The sequence below is a fragment of the Mixophyes fleayi genome, unplaced genomic scaffold (genome assembly GCF_038048845.1).
Source record: "Mixophyes fleayi isolate aMixFle1 unplaced genomic scaffold, aMixFle1.hap1 Scaffold_1937, whole genome shotgun sequence".
Classification (NCBI taxonomy): Eukaryota; Metazoa; Chordata; class Amphibia; order Anura; family Limnodynastidae; genus Mixophyes; species Mixophyes fleayi.
In genome coordinates, this window is record NW_027446187.1 from 10,609 (window position 1) to 17,013 (window position 6,405).

Below are 6,405 nucleotides of genomic sequence, written 5' to 3' on the forward strand. Positions count from 1 at the left end.
CTGTTCTGATTCTAGTGGGGCAAGACTGTGTCTCGATCTAAGGGGTGGGGCCTAGACTATGCACTCTTTATATAAACTGCATTCTTTATATACTAACTACACTATGCCACTAGCCATGCCCTTCATGGGCTGACCACTCCCCTCAAGTGTTTGGTCCCGCCTCTATGGTGGCTGGACACACCCCCTCTGGTGGGCCCCTACCATTGCAGTCCACCTGTGGGCCCTTCATGTCCCAGTCCGACACTGTTCACAGCATTAATACAGTTATGTACTAGACTGGACAATGGTAAGCAGAGCCAGTACTTATATCAACAATGGCCTTATCTGTGTGAAGTTTGTATGTTCTCCCTGTGTTTGCGTGGGTTTCCTCCCACACTCCAAAAAACATACTGTTAGGTTAATTGGCTGCTATCAAAATTGACCCTAGTCTCTCCCTCTCTGTCTGTGTGTGAGTGTGTGTCTATATTAGGGAATTTAGACTGTAAGCTCCAATAGGGTAGGGACTGATGTGAATGGGTTCTCTGTACAGCGCTGCGCTATTAGTGACACTATATAAATAAATGATAATGAGGATGATGATGATATGTGTTTACTATGCCTATACACATAGCCAGCTTTCACACTTGATTGGCAGATTAATGCATCATTATTGCTAAGTTTGATAACAGTTGTCTAATACAGTGACACTGGTAGAGAAAACCACTATAGACATTCACATAAGCAGCTCTCATCATCATCATTTATGGCATAAGACTTCTTTAATTATACTAAGTTTTTGAGCAGGTCTGCATTATACTTAATTATATAAGGGAGATGTACTTTTAGTAAAAAGTAGCTCTCCAATTTCAAAAGTACATCAACGTAGTATTAATACTTAGATTTAAAGATTTTCTGGGATAAATGAAATACATTCCCAGCAGCCATCTCCCTTTGCCTCTATCTTATTGCATATTTTGTCCTAATGTGCTTTCATATTTACATGTCACCATGTTTCCATTGGCTAGTACCTTAAAGTCAGATGTCTGTCAAGCAAACTGACCAGTGACAGAATTGCTTTGTGAGGTTTACATCTTTATGACATCAAATGCTTCACATGAAAAATGCAGTTCATTGTCAAAAATCAGCTATATTAGGAGAGTGAGAATTGTGTTTTAGCATCAATTACACACTAAATATGCTGTCATTGTGTATGTTTAATGGATGTCTTTCAGTTTTAAAGATAGACAGACGGATAGATAGATAGATAGAAAGATAGAAAGATAGAAAGATAGAAAGATAGAAAGATAGAAAGATAGAAAGATAGAAAGATAGAAAGATAGAAAGATAGAAAGATAGATAGATAGATAGATAGATAGATAGATAGACAGACAGACTGATTTCAACTGGAAGCAGTGCTTACATATTGCTTAATTTTTGGTGGTTATTAAATAGTATGGGTAGGCAAGAAAAGTGCATATATCTTTTATTAGCATAAACTTACCCAAATGCGCTCTTGCATATTTAAGGCATTCAAAGTAATAATATTTCACAGCATTAATACAGTTATGTACTAGACTGGACAATGGTAAGCAGAGCCAGTACTTATATCAACAATGGCCTTATCTGTGTGAAGTTTGTATGTTCTCCCTGTGTTTGCGTGGGTTTCCTCCGGGTGCTGTGGTTTCCTCCCACACTCCAAAAAACATACTGTTAGGTTAATTGGCTGCTATCAAAATTGACCCTAGTCTCTCCCTCTCTGTCTGTGTGTGAGTGTGTGTCTATATTAGGGAATTTAGACTGTAAGCTCCAATAGGGTAGGGACTGATGTGAATGGGTTCTCTGTACAGCGCTGCGCTATTAGTGACACTATATAAATAAATGATAATGAGGATGATGATGATATGTGTTTACTATGCCTATACAAATAGCCAGCTTTCACACTTGATTGGCAGATTAATGCATCATTATTGCTAAGTTTGATAACAGTTGTCTAATACAGTGACACTGGTAGAGAAAACCACTATAGACATTCACATAAGCAGCTCTCATCATCATCATTTATGGCATAAGACTTCTTTAATTATACTAAGTTTTTGAGCAGGTCTGCATTATACTTAATTATATAAGGGAGATGTACTTTTAGTAAAAAGTAGCTCTCCAATTTCAAAAGTACATCAACGTAGTATTAATACTTAGATTTAAAGATTTTCTGGGATAAATGAAATACATTCCCAGCAGCCATCTCCCTTTGCCTCTATCTTATTGCATATTTTGTCCTAATGTGCTTTCATATTTACATGTCACCATGTTTCCATTGGCTAGTACCTTAAAGTCAGATGTCTGTCAAGCAAACTGACCAGTGACAGAATTGCTTTGTGAGGTTTACATCTTTATGACATCAAATGCTTCACATGAAAAATGCAGTTCATTGTCAAAAATCAGCTATATTAGGAGAGTGAGAATTGTGTTTTAGCATCAATTACACACTAAATATGCTGTCATTGTGTATGTTTAATGGATGTCTTTCAGTTTTAAAGATAGACAGACGGATAGATAGATAGAAAGATAGAAAGATAGATAGATAGAAAGATAGATAGATAGATAGATAGATAGACAGACAGACAGACTGATTTCAACTGGAAGCAGTGCTTACATATTGCTTAATTTTTGGTGGTTATTAAATAGTATGGGTAGGCAAGAAAAGTGCATATATCTTTTATTAGCATAAACTTACCCAAATGCGCTCTTGCATATTTAAGGCATTCAAAGTAATAATATTTCACAGCATTAATACAGTTATGTACTAGACTGGACAATGGTAAGCAGAGCCAGTACTTATATCAACAATGGCCTTATCTGTGTGAAGTTTGTATGTTCTCCCTGTGTTTGCGTGGGTTTCCTCCCACACTCCAAAAAACATACTGTTAGGTTAATTGGCTGCTATCAAAATTGACCCTAGTCTCTCCCTCTCTGTCTGTGTGTGAGTGTGTGTCTATATTAGGGAATTTAGACTGTAAGCTCCAATAGGGTAGGGACTGATGTGAATGGGTTCTCTGTACAGCGCTGCGCTATTAGTGACACTATATAAATAAATGATAATGAGGATGATGATGATATGTGTTTACTATGCCTATACACATAGCCAGCTTTCACACTTGATTGGCAGATTAATGCATCATTATTGCTAAGTTTGATAACAGTTGTCTAATACAGTGACACTGGTAGAGAAAACCACTATAGACATTCACATAATCAGCTCTCATCATCATCATTTATGGCATAAGACTTCTTTAATTATACTAAGTTTTTGAGCAGGTCTGCATTATACTTAATTATATAAGGGAGATGTACTTTTAGTAAAAAGTAGCTCTCCAATTTCAAAAGTACATCAACGTAGTATTAATACTTAGATTTAAAGATTTTCTGGGATAAATGAAATACATTCCCAGCAGCCATCTCCCTTTGCCTCTATCTTATTGCATATTTTGTCCTAATGTGCTTTCATATTTACATGTCACCATGTTTCCATTGGCTAGTACCTTAAAGTCAGATGTCTGTCAAGCAAACTGACCAGTGACAGAATTGCTTTGTGAGGTTTACATCTTTATGACATCAAATGCTTCACATGAAAAATGCAGTTCATTGTCAAAAATCAGCTATATTAGGAGAGTGAGAATTGTGTTTTAGCATCAATTACACACTAAATATGCTGTCATTGTGTATGTTTAATGGATGTCTTTCAGTTTTAAAGATAGACAGACCGATAGATAGATAGATAGAAAGATAGAAAGATAGAAAGATAGATAGATAGAAAGATAGATAGATAGACAGACAGACAGACTGATTTCAACTGGAAGCAGTGCTTACATATTGCTAAATTTTTGGTGGTTATTAAATAGTATGGGTAGGCAAGAAAAGTGCATATATCTTTTATTAGCATAAACTTACCCAAATGCGCTCTTGCATATTTAAGGCATTCAAAGTAATAATATTTCACAGCATTAATACAGTTATGTACTAGACTGGACAATGGTAAGCAGAGCCAGTACTTATATCAACAATGGCCTTATCTGTGTGAAGTTTGTATGTTCTCCCTGTGTTTGCGTGGGTTTCCTCCCACACTCCAAAAAACATACTGTTAGGTTAATTGGCTGCTATCAAAATTGACCCTAGTCTCTCCCTCTCTGTCTGTGTGTGAGTGTGTGTCTATATTAGGGAATTTAGACTGTAAGCTCCAATAGGGTAGGGACTGATGTGAATGGGTTCTCTGTACAGCGCTGCGCTATTAGTGACACTATATAAATAAATGATAATGAGGATGATGATGATATGTGTTTACTATGCCTATACACATAGCCAGCTTTCACACTTGATTGGCAGATTAATGCATCATTATTGCTAAGTTTGATAACAGTTGTCTAATACAGTGACACTGGTAGAGAAAACCACTATAGACATTCACATAAGCAGCTCTCATCATCATCATTTATGGCATAAGACTTCTTTAATTATACTAAGTTTTTGAGCAGGTCTGCATTATACTTAATTATATAAGGGAGATGTACTTTTAGTAAAAAGTAGCTCTCCAATTTCAAAAGTACATCAACGTAGTATTAATACTTAGATTTAAAGATTTTCTGGGATAAATGAAATACATTCCCAGCAGCCATCTCCCTTTGCCTCTATCTTATTGCATATTTTGTCCTAATGTGCTTTCATATTTACATGTCACCATGTTTCCATTGGCTAGTACCTTAAAGTCAGATGTCTGTCAAGCAAACTGACCAGTGACAGAATTGCTTTGTGAGGTTTACATCTTTATGACATCAAATGCTTCACATGAAAAATGCAGTTCATTGTCAAAAATCAGCTATATTAGGAGAGTGAGAATTGTGTTTTAGCATCAATTACACACTAAATATGCTGTCATTGTGTATGTTTAATGGATGTCTTTCAGTTTTAAAGATAGACAGACGGATAGATAGAAAGATAGAAAGATAGATAGAAGATAGATAGATAGATAGATAGACAGACAGACAGACTGATTTCAACTGGAAGCAGTGCTTACATATTGCTTAATTTTTGGTGGTTATTAAATAGTATGGGTAGGCAAGAAAAGTGCATATATCTTTTATTAGCATAAACTTACCCAAATGCGCTCTTGCATATTTAAGGCATTCAAAGTAATAATATTTCACAGCATTAATACAGTTATGTACTAGACTGGACAATGGTAAGCAGAGCCAGTACTTATATCAACAATGGCCTTATCTGTGTGAAGTTTGTATGTTCTCCCTGTGTTTGCGTGGGTTTCCTCCGGGTGCTGTGGTTTCCTCCCACACTCCAAAAAACATACTGTTAGGTTAATTGGCTGCTATCAAAATTGACCCTAGTCTCTCCCTCTCTGTCTGTGTGTGAGTGTGTGTCTATATTAGGGAATTTAGACTGTAAGCTCCAATAGGGTAGGGACTGATGTGAATGGGTTCTCTGTACAGCGCTGCGCTATTAGTGACACTATATAAATAAATGATAATGAGGATGATGATGATATGTGTTTACTATGCCTATACACATAGCCAGCTTTCACACTTGATTGGCAGATTAATGCATCATTATTGCTAAGTTTGATAACAGTTGTCTAATACAATGACACTGGTAGAGAAAACCACTATAGACATTCACATAAGCAGCTCTCATCATCATCATTTATGGCATAAGACTTCTTTAATTATACTAAGTTTTTGAGCAGGTCTGCATTATACTTAATTATATAAGGGAGATGTACTTTTAGTAAAAAGTAGCTCTCCAATTTCAAAAGTACATCAACGTAGTATTAATACTTAGATTTAAAGATTTTCTGGGATAAATGAAATACATTCCCAGCAGCCATCTCCCTTTGCCTCTATCTTATTGCATATTTTGTCCTAATGTGCTTTCATATTTACATGTCACCATGTTTCCATTGGCTAGTACCTTAAAGTCAGATGTCTGTCAAGCAAACTGACCAGTGACAGAATTGCTTTGTGAGGTTTACATCTTTATGACATCAAATGCTTCACATGAAAAATGCAGTTCATTGTCAAAAATCAGCTATATTAGGAGAGTGAGAATTGTGTTTTAGCATCAATTACACACTAAATATGCTGTCATTGTGTATGTTTAATGGATGTCTTTCAGTTTTAAAGATAGACAGACGGATAGATAGATAGAAAGATAGAAAGATAGATAGATAGAAAGATAGAAAGATAGAAAGATAGATAGATAGATAGACAGACAGACAGACTGATTTCAACTGGAAGCAGTGCTTACATATTGCTTAATTTTTGGTGGTTATTAAATAGTATGGGTAGGCAAGAAAAGTGCATATATCTTTTATTAGCATAAACTTACCCAAATGCGCTCTTGCATATTTAAGGCATTCAAAGT